Source organism: Capra hircus, chromosome 5 (assembly GCF_001704415.2).
Source record: "Capra hircus breed San Clemente chromosome 5, ASM170441v1, whole genome shotgun sequence".
NCBI classification, from domain to species: domain Eukaryota; kingdom Metazoa; phylum Chordata; class Mammalia; order Artiodactyla; family Bovidae; genus Capra; species Capra hircus.
Window position 1 is genome coordinate 99380671 of NC_030812.1, and position 16796 is coordinate 99397466.

At 43.9% G+C, this 16796-nt stretch overlaps 1 long non-coding RNA gene across 1 annotated transcript in view; it reads right to left on the reverse strand.

The window, feature by feature from the left end:
• Window positions 1567–16796, reverse strand: part of LOC102184231 — a 76674-nt gene continuing 61444 nt past the window's right edge. Inside the window, exons 6-15 of the long non-coding RNA XR_001918145.1 lie at window positions 14137–14229; window positions 12344–12658; window positions 7304–7345; window positions 6901–7215; window positions 6618–6647; window positions 5915–6052; window positions 5433–5525; window positions 5080–5164; window positions 4428–4573; window positions 1567–1797 (exon numbers count right to left, since the gene is read on the reverse strand). This is a non-coding gene — a long non-coding RNA (antigen WC1.1). The remainder of the gene's footprint in view (window positions 1798–4427; window positions 4574–5079; window positions 5165–5432; window positions 5526–5914; window positions 6053–6617; window positions 6648–6900; window positions 7216–7303; window positions 7346–12343; window positions 12659–14136; window positions 14230–16796) is intronic.

Genomic DNA, 16796 nt, shown 5'->3' on the forward strand with positions numbered 1-16796 from the left:
CCACAGTAAGAGAAGCCCGTGCATAGAGAAGCCTGCTGTCCACAAAGAAGAGTAGTGCCTGCCTGCTGAAACTAGAGAAAGCCCATGTGCAGCAACAAAGACCCAGGGCAACCAAAAATTAAAAACAATAATAATGATGATGACAAATATTTTTCAATCTTATTTTGTTCATATGTTTTCTTCCTGAATTTGTTTAATACTTTATCTGTGTTTTCTTGGAGTTCCCTGAGTTTCTTGGTGTGTATGCTTTATTTCATCATTAGTCATTTATTTCGCTACTTCCCAGTGGTGAATAGCCATGTAAGCTGTTCTCCCTGGGTATCTTCCCATCCCCAAGCACAGCCTAAAACTATGAACCTGCAAACATGAGTGTAGTTTGGAGCCCTGGAAACGTTCCAGAGTCATCAACCAAGTAATGGGTCCAGCTCACAAACCGCCCAGCACTCTCAGGTTTTATATTAGTTCAGCAGCTTCTCCATGATGTCCACAATGGAATCGGTGTTGGTAGGAGTGGGGGTGGGAGGGTTGGGGTGTTGTGTAAATGTAATCTTTACTTGGTCACTCCTACATGACAGCTCTCTCTACCCTGAGGAATCATGGCAGGATCACAATTACATTTTCAGTAGTAACCAGATTAAAGCAACCTTGAAACAATCTTGAAACATCTGAAAATAGATGTTTTCAAAGAATCCCATTGGTCTGAAATTCTTCCTCTAAGAGATCAGTTATATCCACATCTCTGAAACATAAATAGCCAACTGTTCCTGATCTTTCTGTCTACATCCATTCTTCTGGATCCCCTCTGCCTAGGTCTCCACTTTTGCCCCCTTGCCCCACCTGAATACAGGGTGTGGGTGAGCATCAATTTGCCCTCCATCAACTTGAAGATATATATGAGCTGATATAATTCACTTAGAAGGAGAGATCCTTGGAGAGACAAGAAATAGCAGCATCCTGAAGAAATAGTAGGAAGGGATGGAGAGGAAAGAAAGGATTTTGTAAAGACTGGATAATCAGATGAGGGAGAAGAGCAAAGAGGTGTCTGTATCCACTTAAGGGATAAATGAGAGAGGAAAAAGGAAGATGTGGCTGTGTACAGTTAGATTTTGAACTGGCCTGTGAACATTGAGGCAGGATAAGGAAAGTTGTATCCATTCTCTCCTACCAGCCAACCTTCCACTTTGAAACTCACACCCAGTCTTGTGCCCAAGAACAGGTTACAAACAGGTGATGCGCCATCTCAGGGAGAGCATCCAGGAAAGTTCAGGATTGGGTTTTTTTCCATGAGTTCATCTTGTTAGGAAGGAGTGTGTGAATTGTGGACCAAGTTTACATCCTTTTCTAAATAAGAGTGACCTGGAGCATTTGTGATCCAGGGTAAAATCATGCTCTCATTAGCCTCTAAGACAGGTGAGAGAGCAGGTCAGCTCACTCATCTTGCATTTTCTGTAAGGAAAATGGTGTTTGAGGACCAATCCTCTAAAAGCATTTGACATGGAACTTGCTAAATTACCAACACAGCAAAAAGTTACTTTATTCAGAATATTTCATTTTGAGCAATTTCCATATAAAACAGTTACAGGTCAGCACTACTCTACTGAAATACAAGCAATTAGAATATCTGAGTCTTCATCTCATATTTAATACAAGATCATGGGAAAGTTACTAGAGGTGTTCCCAAGGCACTTAGCTCAACGTCATCATACCCAGGGTCCCCTTTCTTCCCCTGGAGCAGCCAGGGGCTCTCTTCTCCTTCCCCAAGATCAGCCACCTCTCTGGAGAAGTTCAGAGAAGAGCCTGAAATAGTAAAGAGAAGTTTGATTAGAACTGAGACATGGGGACAGGACAGAGCCCTACAGTGGAAGGGAGTCAAGCAAGTGGTGATGACAAAGCACCCCTGGGACCCAGGAGTGGGGAGGAGGTTCAGGCTATTTCACATCAGCTACAGTGAGGATAGATCCCATCTCTCCTCTCAGATCCAGTTTATGTGGTTTCTGGGGCCTCAGCTCCTTTGGAAATCCTGCATCACAGGAGCTGAGGCTGTGCTCACACAGGAGCTCTGGGAAGACCTGCTTCCAGGCTACACAATACCAAGGAGATGCTCAACAACAGTAAGAATCATAAAAAGGAATTTAAATGTTCTCCTTTCACAGGTGATAGATGCAAATTCACTATAAAAGGGAGACTGGAGACAGGAAAAATCTGAATTCCTCACTCACAACCCAAGTCTGCTCTTAGTTGACTTGACCTCTGATCCCAAATGTTCACAAATAGTATCACAGGTACAGCCACAGATGACCCCTCCTCAGAAACTGCACAGGCCCTCAAATGGAGAAATATTCTTTTATAGTGAATGAGTGTCTTCTCCTGGCTACTGAAATAACTGGAGCAAATTAGACCTTCAGTTCAGTTCCGTTCAGTCACTCAGTCATGTCCAACTCTTTGTGACCCCATGAATAGCAGCACGCCAGGCCTCCCTGTCCATCACCAACTCCCGGAGTTCACTCAAACTCATGTGCATCGAGTCGGTGATGCCATCCAGCCACCTCATCCTCTGTCATCCCCTTCTCCTCCTGCCCTCAATCCCTCCCAGCATCAGGGTCTTTTCCAATGAGTCAACTCTTCGCATGAGGTGGCCAAAGTATTGGAATTTCAGCCTCAGCATCAGTCCTTCCAATGAACACCCAGGACTGGTCTCCTTTAGGATGGACTGACTGGATCTCCTTGAAGTCCAAGGGACTCTCAAGAGTCTTCTCCAACACCATAGTTCAAAAGCATCAATTCTTCGGCGCTCAGCTTTCTTCACAGTCCAACCCTCACATCCATACATGACCACTGGAAAAACCATAGCCTTGACTAGACGGACCTTTGTTGGCAAAGTACTGTCTCTGCTTTTTAATGTGTTATCTAGGTTGGTCATAAGTTTCCTTCCAAGGAGTAAAGAAAGAAAGAAAAGTAACTGAAGTTGCTCAGTCGTGTCCGACTCTTTGCGACCCCATGGACTGTAGCCTATCAGGCTCCTCTGTCCATGGGATTTTCCAGGCAAGAGCTGGAGTGGATTGCCATTTCCTTCTCCAGGGGATCTTCCCGACCCAGGAATCAAACCCAGGTCTCCCGCATTGCAGGCAGATGCTTTACCGTCTGAGCCAAAGGAGTAAGGGTCTTTTAATTTCATGGCTGCAATCACCATCTGCGGTGATTTTTGGAGCCCAAAAAAATAAAGTCTGATACTGTTTCCACTGTTTCCCCATCTATTTCCCATGAAGTGATGAGACTGGATGCCATGATCTTAGTTTTCTGAATGTTAAGCTTTAAGCTAACTTTTTCACTCTCCTGTTTCACTTTCATCAAGAGGCTCTTTAGTTCTTCTTCACTTTCTACCATAAGGGTGATGTCATCTGCATATCTGAGGTTATTGATATTTCCCCCAGCAATCTTGACTTCAGCTTGTGCTTCTTCCAGCCCAGTGAACTGATCACAAATGCGGAGTCTATGACCCACCACCATGGCTTAATGTTAAGGTCACCATGTATCATAGACTTTGTACTTGTTAATGTTAACATATGAACAGAGCTCATCTTAGATTATAAAAATGTTTCACCCAATTCAATACTGCAATATATATTTTTAAATCTCTACCTTTCATGCATCAGTTCAGTTCAGCCACTCACTTGTGGCTGACTTTTTACCACTGAATGGACTGCAGCACTCCAGGCTTTCCTGTCCATCACCAACTCCCGGAGCTTACTCAAACTCAGCTCCATCGAGTTGGTGATGTTATCCAACCATCTCGTCCTCTGTCATCCCCTTCTCTTCCTGTCTTCAATCTTTTCCAGCATCAGGTTCTTTTCCAATGAGTCAGTTCTTCACATCAGATGGCCAAAGTATTGAAGCTTCAGCTTCAACATCAGTCATTCCAATGAATATTCAGAACTGATTTCCATTAGGATTGACTGGTTTGATATCCTTGCAGTCCATACCACAGTTCCAAAGCATCAATTATTTGGCACTTAGTTTTCTTTATAAATATGCTCAATTAATCAATAAATTTCTCTTTTGGCCATGACACAATGCTTGTGCGATCTTAGTTCCTTGACCAGAGTTGAACATAAGCCCTAGCAGTAAAAGCACAGAGTCCTAACCACTGGACTACAAGGAAATTCCATAACCTATAAATCTTAATGTAAGTATATCACATATAAAATGATAAGTTTATGTCACATTAGGGAGACATAAATGCCAAAAGTAGCATGATTCCTCACTCCTTACAAGGAATCTAATGGCATTAAATATGGCATATGGTCAAGATGATGCTATCAAATGTATGAGATTACCTATATTTTTAATCTCTAGGGAGGCTGGGCATTAAGGAGCACAAATTCACCCTTTCCAGATTGAAAAATAGTAGATCAGCTGACCCCACTCACCTTTCTGGGGGGATCTCGCCCCATTCTCCTCTGGGAACACTTTTTCCTCACTCCTCTGAGAGGCAGGAGGAGCCCCAGGCACTAATACCTCTTCAGCATCATCGTAATTTTCAGCAGGGACATCAGTCCTCTGATCTGGGGGTTCCAAGAGAGACAAGGGGATCTGATGAAACCACAGTAAGTGGGTTGGTCTGGGAAATATCTAAGATCCCTTATGATCAAGGGTTTCTGAATTGCTAAATAGAGGCACCAGTCACTTCTTGATTTAAGACTTTTTCTCTAAGACCATGTTTCATTTTGATGTACCCATAAACCAAAACATGATTTTATATCTCTTAAGATTTCCTGAAGGAAACTACATATCACAAAGCTACTCTTATGCCACTGAACATTACTAAAGTACTTCAACAAATTGTGCTTTACAGATGTTATTTTTTAAAACATTGTGTGCCTCTTGTGATTCTGGACAAAGAGAGACCAGCCCCAATGTGAGACACCACAGAACAGCTAGAGAAGGAGAAGGACGAATCCCATCTGGACACAAGGGATGCCTCTGGTCCGTCAAAGGAAGACTGTTTCCCTTGCATCTCGACACTATGAGGAGGGAAACTCTCCTCCCCAAAGCCCAGCCGAGGTGGGTTCACCTCCTTTACCTGGTGCAGATCTGTAGTCACTGTACTCCTCACCGTCCCTGGTGTAATACGGCAGTTTAATCACTGAGTCATCTGACAGGAAGCCTAATGTGGAGACAAACATCACACAACACACAGAACGACCCTCCCCACACCCACGGGACCTGTGTTAAGGTTGTGAAGGGACAAGCCTGGCTCCTGCCATGTAAATGGAGGCTGGGGGCTCACAAGGCTCGAGAGGCCATCTTGCCACTTTGGAGAGCCGCCTCTATGAGCCTGGGGCACATGCAGGGTCTGTGGATGCTGAGAAGACCCGCACACCCAGTAAGTGGTGACAACCAGAGGTCCCAGGAAGGCAGAGAGAGACAGCTACCTGGACTACCAAGAAGACCCTCTTTCCGAGTCACAAAGTCATCGAGCTCCTCATACACGGCTTCAGCAAGAGCATCTTCGTGGCTAGATAAGTCTGAGAGATCCCCCAGCAGGTCAGAGAAGCAGCCCCAGACACCCCGATCCAGCCAGCCCACCTTCATCTCCCCAGTGCTCACACGGGGGCTGCCAAGGCCTCGGCTTAACCTCCCACCCTGTGCACCGTGTCGGCACCTTCTCCCCTCATCTGACCTGAATCCACAGCTCAGCCCCAACTTGTCTGGTCTCAAAGGAGAGTACATGACTTATGAGAGTTCACGCCCTAGTCCTAAGAACTTCTGTCTACTCAGCCCTTAGAGCTCAGCATGGAGCACATGGAGTCTTCAGACTAAGAACAGAGACCTGGCCCAGGTTCCCCTCCTAACACCTGTCCCATCTCCTGCCTGCACACACTCTCCCTGGTCCCCAGTTCCCCCTGCAGCCCACCTCTGCGCTCTGCTCTCCATCTGAGCAGCTGAGTCACCAGGATGACAAGGACCAGGAAGAGAAGTGCCCCCAGGATGAGGCAGAGGACCCCAGGCAGGGAGAAGACACCAGGGAGAGGATTTGAGGTTGTTCTTGTCCCTAAGGAAAACAAGGGAAGAAGGTTGGAGAAGGTCACACAGAGGCACAGAGAAACCCCTGCCAGCATTTCCAGGGAGCTCCAGATGATGGCATCCCAGCCTCAGACACAAGTACACTAACAGACTAGCCTCCTCTGGGTCTCCTCCTGAGACAAGTCAACTCCACTCTGGCCAATGTGGCCCTGAGGCAGAGCCAGGGATTGCCAGGGAGCTGCCCTGCCGAGACAGCCTCTGAGGACCCAGTTCATCCCTTCTCCTTGGGCTTCAGGAGACAGAGCATCAAACAGTCCTGGGACCCGCACCTCACTGATGATGAGCAACACACAGGGGCAGGTGGGATATACTTAGATTCTACAACATGGGAACCAGACTCACTTGGACCCCTAGGCATGAGAACATTTGACCTTGGGAACCAAGGCAGGGGATTTCCCCAAAGTAATGCCTTGGCTCCTCCCCAACAGCCACAAACTCCTCAGGCTCTTTCTTCTCCTGAGCTGTCAGAGAGCCCGCAGAACAGGTCCCCAGTATTTAAGTATTTTCCCCTGCCCGTGGATGGATCACAGTACCTGCTGTAGTCGTGGGCAATGTCCTTACACCTAAAGAGAAAAACGGCAGTTTGGAGCAGGGTGATTGGCCAGAACACAGGGCAGCTCATTTTTCCCTCCTGAGCCTGAAATCACCCCTCAGTCTCCACAACATCAGTATCCAGTCCTCCCAGCTCTCCCGTCCTAGATCAGAGCCCCAGCACCAAGATGCTGTCAGGATACAAACTGCCAACCATACCCGGCTCAGTCTGCTACCCCGTGCTGCCCCAGCTCACCCAGGGCGAACCCCGAGCCCCTCACTCACCAGAGCACCTCACACCAGCATCCTCCTCGTGCTTGCAGTTGCTCTGCCCCCAGGGCTCCGCAGCACAGTCCCACAGGGAGGACTCCCGGCCCCCGCACCGCACCTCGTCCAGCCAGATGCTCCCATTTCCAGGGCCGAATGTTGCCGCTCGCAGAGCTTCCAGGGCCTGGCCACAGCCCAGCTGCTGGCACACCACCTCGGCCTCTGCCAGGCTCCAGGAGTCATCGCACACGGTGCCCCAGGAGCCGCTGTGCCAGACCTCCACCCGCCCTGAGCACTCGCTGTCTCCTCCCCTGAGCCGGAGCTTCTCCCTGTCTGAAAAGGCAGCAGCCCCTCCTGTGACTGCCCTGGTGGGAGGAAGGAGACCCTGGGAGCCACAGGGGATGGGGCGGGGCTGATGTACCTGTGCAGGGGGCAGCAGTTGGACAGCTCTTGGGTCTTCTTCCTACAAACAATGAACAAAAGACTGAAAATATGTATATAAAAGAATTGAAGCTGATAGAAATAAATACAAATTCAAAACAACACACACACACACAAAATAAGGGTAAATAGTACCTGTCATAAAGTATCAAAATTTGAATATTCTTTCCAGATCATCCTATCAAACCTCCTACCCACTCTATGTAGAGAACGTCTGAGAAAATGATGGCAGGACCTCTGTGAGGGGTTGCTCATTTTCAAGACTTTACCGCCTCTCAGTTCACGGGGTTTAACTGTAGGGAAAACATCATCAATAAAAGGTCTAACAGTTTAACGCCTCTTTGGCCTTCAAATGGAAAAGACAAAGAGATGAAAAAAGAGAGGCAAGGAAGAGAGTGAGCCTCTGCTTTTGAAATATCTCTCGCCACATTCTTAGCCGTGGGTTTGTGCATGTGGACGGGGAGGGAAGGAGAGAAACAGAGAGAGAAATGTAGAAGGAATAAGGTGCTATGGTTTGACTATTTGTCACCCTCCCCAACATTTATTTATTTCATTCAACATTTACTGTCAAAATCTCAATTCCCAATGTAACAGTATTTAGTGGTAGAGCCTTCTCAAACTCTTCCAAAAACAGAAGAAAGGAATTCTTCCAAATTCACTTTATGAGGCCAACATTATTCTGATACCAAAGCCAGATAAGGACACCATGAGAAAAGAAAATTATGGGCTAATACTCTGATAAATATAAGTGCAAAAATCCTCAACAAAATATTAGAAAACTGAATTAACTTGACAATAACATTAAAAGAATCATACACCATGATCTAGTGATATTTGTTCTACAGATGCAAGGATAGTTCAACATTCACAATTAATCAATGTGATACACCAAATAAACAAAATAAAGATAAAAATCGTATCCTCAAAGGATGCAGAAAAAGTGACAAATTCGACATCCATTTATGGTAAAAATTCTTTTACAAAGTAGGTATTGAAGGATTGCATCTCAGCATAATTAAGGCCATGTGAGAAATTCACAGCTAACATCATACTTGACTATTAAAAAAGAAGCTTTTCCTCTGAAATCAGACACAAGACAAAAATGTCTACTCTCACCACTTTTATTCAACTTAGCTTTGGTAGTCCTATCCAGGTCCATCAGGCAATAAAAAGAAAATCAAGGTATCCAAATTGGCACCTTTTCCAGATTGGAAAATGAAAGTGTTAGTCGCTCCCTCGTGTTTCGTCTCTTTGTGATCCCAAGGAATATAGCCCACCAGGGTCCTCTGTCCATGGGTTTCTCTAGACAAGAATACTGGAGTGGGTTGCCATTCCTCCTCCAGGGGATCTTCCCAACCCAGGAATTGAACCCAGGTCTCTTGCATTGCAGACAGATTCTTTACCATCCAAATCATGAGGAAAGAAACTCCCTTACTTGATATTATATGTAGAAAACACTAAAGACTTCACCAAAAATATGAGAACTAATACAATCAGTAAAGTTGTAGAATGAAAAATCTATATACAAAAATCAGTTGCATTTCTATACACTAACAAGAAACTGCCATAAGGAGAAAACAATTCTATTTACATTTGCATGAAAATGGATTAAAAACCTAGGAATAAATTTAACCAAGGAGGTGAAAGACCTGTACACTGAAAACTATAAGACACTGATGAAAGATACTGAAGATGACTCAAATAAATGGAAAGATATTCTCTTCTCATGGACTGGAAGATCTAATATTATTAACATGCCCATACTACCCAAAGCAATCTACAGATTCACTGCAATCCATATCAAAATTCCAATAGAAATTTTCACAGGTACAGAAGAAATAATCCTAAAATTTGCATGGAATCACAAAATATGCTGAACATCAAAGCAATCTTGAGAGCGAATAACAAAGCTAGAGGTGTTGTGCTTCCTGATTTCACACTATATTACAAAGCTATACTAATCAAAGCAGTATGTTGTTGGTATGAAAATGAACACAGAGATCAATGGAACAGAATAGAGAGCTCGTAAGTAAACCCACATTTCTATGGTAAATTAACTTTTGACAAGGAAGCCAAGAATATACAGTGGGGAAAGGACAGCGTTTTCAGTAAATGGCATTAGGAATACTGGACAGTCGCATGCAAAAAATGAAACTGGACCAGTATCTTACACCATTCACAATAATTAACTCAAAATAAATTAAAGACTTGATCACAAGTCCTGAAGCCATAAAATTTCTACAGGAAAAAACAGAAAATAAAATCCTTGATGTCATTCTTTGTGATGATTTTTTTTGGATTTGACACCAAAAGCAAAGGGAACAAGAGTAAAAACAAGTGGTTGTGATGACATAAGGCTAAAAAGCTTCTGCCCAATTAAGGGAACCATCAACAAAATGAAAAAGCAACCTATGGAATTAGAGAAAATATTTGCATATTATATTTCTGGTAAGGATTATTATGCAAAGTACACAAGGAACTCAAACAACTCAGTAGCAAAAAAGAAATCTGATTTTTTTTAAATGGGCAGAGAACCTGAACAGACATTTTTTTAAAGAATACATACAACTTGCCAATAGGTACATGAAAGCGTGCTTAACACTACTAATCATCAGAAGATACAAATCAAAACCACAATGAGATATTACCTCATATCCTCTAGAAAGGCTTTTATCCAAAAGAAGAAATAACAGGAGTTGAGGAGAATGTGAAGAGACAGGAAAGCTTTTGCACAGTTAGAGGGAATGTAAATTGATGTAGCCCCTATGGAAACAGTTGAGGTGCATCAAAAATTAAAAATAGAACTGCCATATGATTTAGGAATTTCACTTTGGAGTATTTATCTGAAGGAAACAAAAACACTAACTTGAAAACCCAGTGTTCACTGCAGCAACATGTGTTCAGTTGCTAGAATGTGTCTGACTCTTTGCAACCCCATGGACTGCAGCACGCCAGGCTCCTCTGTCCTTCACTAACTCCCAAAGTTTGCTCAAATTCATGTCCACTGAACTGGTGATGCTATCTAACTATCCCATCCGCTGTGGCCCCCTTCTTCTTTTGCCTTCAATATTTTCCAGCATCAGGGTCTTTTCCAATGAGTCAGCTCTTCTCACCAAGTGGCGAAAGTACTGGAGCTTCAGCTTCAGCATCAGTCCTTCCAAAGAATATTCAAGGTTGATTTCCTTTAGGGTTGGTTGGTTTGATCTCCTTTCTGCCCAAAGGACTTTCAATTCAATTGTGGTGTTCAAGCATCACAATTCAAAATCATCAACTCTTTAGCATTCAGCTTCTTTATAATCCAACTCTCACATCCATACATGACTAATGGAAAAACCATAACTTTGACTATATGGACCTTTGTCAGCAGATTGATGTCTCTGCTTTTTAATACTCTGTCTAGGTTTGTCATAGCTTTCCTTCCAAGGAGCAAGCCTCTTTTAATCTCATGGCTGAAAACAGCATCGGCAGAGATTTTGGAGCCCACGAAAAGAAAATCTGTCACTGTTTCCACTTTTCCCTCTTTTATTTGCCATGAAGTGATGGGGCCAGATGCCATGATCTTAGTTTTTAGAATGTTGAGCTTTAAGCCAGCTTTTTCACTCTCCTCTTTCACCCTCAACAAGAGGCTCTTCAATTCGTCTTCACTTTCTGCCATTAGAGTGGTATCATCTGCCTATCTGAGGTTGTTGATATTTCTCACAGCAATCTTGATTTCAGCTTGTGATTCTTCCAGCCAGGCATTTCCCATGATGTACACTGCATATAAGTTAAATAAACAGAGTGACAATATACAGCCTTGACGAACTGTTTTCCCAATGTAGAACCAGTCGGTTGTTTCATGTCCAGTTCTAACTGCTGCTTTTTGACCTGCATACAGGTTTCTCAGGAGGCAGGTAAGGCGCTCTGGTATTCTTATCTCTTTAAGAATTTTCCATAGTTTGTTGAGATCCACATGGTCAAAGACTTTAGTGCAGTCAGTGAAGCAGATGTTTTTCTGGAATTCTCTGGCTTACTCTATGATCCAGCAAATGTTGGCAATTTGATCTCTGGTTCCTCTGCCTGTTTGAAACCCAGTTGTACATCTTGGAAGTTCCCAGTTCACTTACTGCTGAAGCCTGGCTTGAAAGACTTTGAGCATAACCTTGCTAGCATGTGAAATGGGCACAATTGTGGGGTAGTCTGAACATGCTTTGATATTGCCTTTCTTTGAGATTGGGATGAAAACTGACCTTCTCTCGTCCTGTGGCCACGCCTGAATTTTCCAAATTTGCTGACATATTGGTCGCAGCACTTGAACAACATCATCTTTTAGTATTTTATAGCAATATTTACAAGAGCCAAACAATGTAAGTCTTCACTGATGGATGAATGAAGAAAGAAAATGTAATGTAGATATATATCCACCAATAAAAAAGAAGAAAATCTTGCCAGTTTCAACAACATGGATGGACCTTGAGGGCATTATGCTAAGTGAAACAAATCAGAGAAAGAAAACAACATATGATCTCATTTATATATGTAATCTTAAAGCAAAAAGCAAGTTCAGAGATTCTGAGTAGTTCGTGGCTACCAGAGGTGGTGGATTTGGTGTGGGCAAAGGTAGTCAAAAGGTATAACCGCAAGTTATAAAATTAATAAGTGAAGAGAGCATGGTGACCATAATGACTACCATATTGTCTATTTGAAAGATGGTGAGAAAATACATCTTAAACATTCTTATCATATAGGAAAAATATTTAGCTACATATATGGTGATGGGTATAACTAGACTTATTGTAGTGATCATTTATCAATATACAAAAATTCATAACTATTATGTTGCAATGGCAAACAATATAGAGTTATGTCAATTATATAAAAAAATTTTAATAAACAAGTTTGAAACAGTGGATAAAATTAGCTCCATCCAAAATTCATTTTATAAACTCAACTTAAACCCATCATTTAGATTTTAAAATATGAAATCTCACTAATAACTTCCTACAGGGTTGGGACAGACACAGAAACAGACATAAGTCACCTGCACATGAGATGTAGGCTTCCTCCTTTGAAGAGCATGAACTGTATTTCCAAGGGTCAGAAGGACACTGCCAGAGAGAGGTATCTGTTTTCCGACATTGGATTAAATCTACCCACCGGGGTCTAGAACCTTCCCTAAGAGCAACAGAAGAGCTGAGGGTTCCACTGTCCCCACAGCCAAGCTGACTGCAGATGATGGACACGGTGACATCGTCCATGGGGCTGCGGCAGACACTCCCCCAGGTCCCGTTGTAAAAAACTTCCAGCCACCCAGCACACTGCTGGTCCTCGCTCACCATCCTGAGGGCCAGGAACTCTAAGATTGAAAGGGAGGAGACAGGACACAGTGAGCACCCCACTCAGTGCTCTGGGTTTTCCTCTCTCCCCAAAATTGTGAACATTCATCTATGACCTGGCTGAGGAAGCAAATCCATTAGATGACCAGAGTGAAACCTGTCTCCTTTTCACCTGACTTTGTCCATTTGTGTCTGTCTTTCTAAATATTTCTACCACCGTGATGTGGTGGATATGAAGTGAGCAGAAGACCAACCTGGACACCTGCAGGGAGAGGGAGCTGACTCCTGCTTCCTGACAAAACATCTAAGAGAGTGTATGAAAGGGATGTGATGTGGACAGTGCAAAGGCAGATAGAATAATGGACCTGTGACTGTTTCCTTATCTGGCAAAAGGGACTTTTGATTAAGGTAAGGACCTTGGGAAGGTGAGATTAACCTGAAATATGGTGGATTAACCACCTTAGCACAGTCTAATCACATTCTTAGACTCACTATCCTTTAAAGGGGGATCCTTTTCCTCATTCTGGCTACAGGGAGATGTGAATATGTATAACGGTAAGAGAGGTGGAGCGTTGCTGGTCTGATGATGAACAGAAGGGGGTTATGAGTGAAGGAAGGCAGGCAGCTTCTAGAAGCTTGAAAAGACAGGAAACAGATTCTTTCCCAGAGGCTCAGAAGTGTTGTGGCCCTGCTGATACCTTGATCCCAGTCCAGTGAGATCCCTGCTGGACATCTAAGCTAGAGAAGTGTAAGGAAATAAATATGTTGTTTTAAACCGTTAACTATGTGGCAATTTGTTATAGAACAAACAAAAACTAGCACCATGGCTTTAAGACTTCTCTACCATATGTACCAGAAGGGTGAGCCCTGATTTCAAGAAAAACTGTAAGAAAAGGCTCTGCCAGGGAACACTATTGAGAAGAAAGCACCAGATTGTCAGCTGCTGCAGGAGGAAGTAAAAGCACCTCATCTTGTCTGCTGGAAAGACAGGCTCCATGGGAGGAAGCCTCCTTTCTGGTCCTTTCAGCATCTCTCCCTCAGGGCTCAGATCCCCGTCCTCCAGGGCCCCACCCCTTCCCCAGCCTGTGGACAGTGTGGAGTGCTGACCTGAGCAGATGACCCCCGCGTCCTCCTTGTGTCTGCAGTCGTGCTGCCCCCAGCCCCGGGAAGGGCACCTCCACACCTGGGACTCATTTCCAGCACAGTTCAGGTCGTCCAGCCAGATGGGCCCTGATCCCGCCCCGAAGTGAGCAGACCCCGTGGCATTGAGGGCTTCTCCACAGCCCAGCTGCCTGCACACCACGCGGGCATCGTCCAGGTCCCAGCCGTCATCACAGATGGTGCCCCAGGAGCCCTGGGCAAGGATCTCCACTCTCCCGGCGCAGGGACCGCCCCCGTCCACCAGGCGGAGCTGTCTGCTGTCTGAGGAGAGAGAAATGGGACAATGGGGCGTGGACCTGGGGAATGAGAGGGGTCTTCTGTCCTGTGGGACCCTCACCTGAGCAGTAGGGGGCGCTCTCCTCTGAGGTTGCAAACCCTGCTGGTTCAGACACGGAATCGTTGCACTGGGACAGCACCTGGGTCTGATTTCCTGAAGAAACAGCAATGATAAGAGGGTTGGGAGGGTTGAACAGGAAACTCAGTTAAACTAAATAATTTGTAGGAGGCGAGGGGAATTTGGGGGAAAACGGATACATGTATATATATGGCCGAGTCCCTGGCTGTTCACCTGAAACTATAGTAACACTGTTAATCGGCTATACCCCAATATAAAGTAAAAATTTCAAAAGAAAAAAAAAATGACCCAGTGATGGAGCTGAGATGAAAGCTGCAACATACCAGTAAAGTTATCATAATTTTAGTGCTTCCTTTCTCTATGAAGAGTCCTGGTACTGCTGCTGCTGCTGCTAAGTCACTTCAGTCGTGTCCAACTCTGTGCGACCCCATAGACAGCAGCCCACCAGGCTCCCCCATCCCTGGGATTCTCCAGGCAAGAACACTGGAGTGGGTTGCCATTTCCTTCTCCAAGGCATGAAAGGGAAAAGTGAAAGTGAAGTTGCTCAGTCGTGTCCGACTCTCTGCGACCCCATGGACTGCAGCCTACCAGGCTCCTCTGTCCATGGGATTTTCCAGGCCTGGTACTGACAAGGCCACAAATCCTGTTTTAAGCCAAGCTTTGCATTAAGAATAGGTTTAAATAAGTTGGTCTGTCCTTAAATCTAGCCCTTAAATAGAAGAAGCAAAACAAGATCCTTTCTGAAGGATTTGTACAATTTTTTATCTACAATGTTAGTTTTTTAAAAAATACATACATAAAAGAGATCTCATGGAAAACCGAGAGGAAAAAGAAACATTAAAAAATTTCCCAGGGTATTTGACTCTTAGAGTTACCTAACAGAGAATGTATTTTATTTATTTTTATTAATTTTTATTTGAGTATAATTGCTTACAATATTGTGGTAGCTTCTGCTGTACAGCAAATTTAGTAAGTTATACATATGGGCTTCCTAGGTGACTCAATGGTAAAGAATCTGCTTGCCAAACAGGAGACTGGAGTTCCATCCCTGGGTTGGGAAGATCCCCTGGAGAAAGAAATGGCAAGCCACTCCAGTATTCTTGCCTGGGAAATACTATGGACAAAGGAGCATGGCAGGCTGCAGTCCAAGAGGTCACAAAAGAGTTGGATACAACTCAGCAGCTAAACAATAACAACATACACACACACATATATACATACGTACATATATATATATGTATATGTATATCCCCTCTTTCTTGGATTTACTTCCTATTTAGGTCACCACAGAACCCTGAGTAGCGTTCCCTGTGCTATACAATAGGTTATTATGTGTGAGTGCATGCTAAGTCACTTCAGTTGTGTTTGACTCTGTGACACTATGGATTGTAGCCTGTCAGGCTCCATGTCTATGAGATTCTCCAGGTGATATCTATTTTACACTTAGTATCAATAGTGTAGGGCTTTTGAGTCTGGTGGCTCATATGGTAAAAAATCTGCCTGCAACGCAGGAGACCTGGGTTTGATCCTCGGGTTGGGAAGATCCCCTGGAGAAGGGCATGGCAGCCCACTCCACTATTCTATCCCGGAGAATCCCCATGGACAGAGGAGCCTGGTGGGCTACAGTCCTTGGGGTCACAAAGAGTTGGACACGACTGAGGGACTAAGGACAAAGCACAGCACATCAACAGTATGTAAATGCCAATCTCCAATCCATCCCGCTCTTCATTTTCCCTCTTAGTATCCATATATTTGTTATCTATGTGGTGTTTCTATTTCTGCTTTGCAGTAAGTTCATCTCTACCATTTTTCTAGATTCCACATGTAAGTGATGTTATACAATATTTGTTTTTCTCTTTCTGATTTACTTTACATGACAATCTCTAAGTCTATCCATGTCTCTGCAAATGACACAACTTTTTTTCCTTTTTATGGCTGAGTAATATTCCATTTTATATATGTATCACGTCTTCTCTACCCATTCCTCCTGTGAGGGACATTTAGGTTGCTTCTGTGTCCTGACTGTTGCAAATAGTGCTGCAGAGAACATCAGGATGAATGCATCTTTTTTTAAATAAATTTATTTATTTTAATTGCAGGTTAATTACTTTATAATATTGTATTGGTTTTCTCGTACATCACCATGTATCCGCCACAAGTATACACGTGTTCCCCATCCTGAACCCCCCTCTCTCCTCCCTCCCCGTACCATCCCTCTGGGTCGTCCCAGTGCACCAGCCCCAAGCATCCAGTATCATGCATTGAACCTGGTCCGGCGACTCATTTCATATATGATATTATACATGTTTCAATGCAATTCTCCCAAATCATCCCACCCTCTCCCTCTCCCGCAGAGTCCACAAGACTGTTCTATACATCTGTGTCCCATTTGAATGATGATTTTCTCCAGGTATGTGCCCAGGAGTGGGATTGCTGAGTCCTACAATAGTTCTATTTTTAGTTTTTTGAGGAACCTCCATACTGCTCTCCATAGTAATTGTACCAATTTACATACCCTTATGTAGGAGGATTCCCTTTTCTGTGCATTCTCTCCAGCATTTATTGTTTGTAGATTTTTTTAATGATAGACATTCTAACTGATGTGAAGTAATACCTGACTGTAGTTTTGATTTGCATTTCTC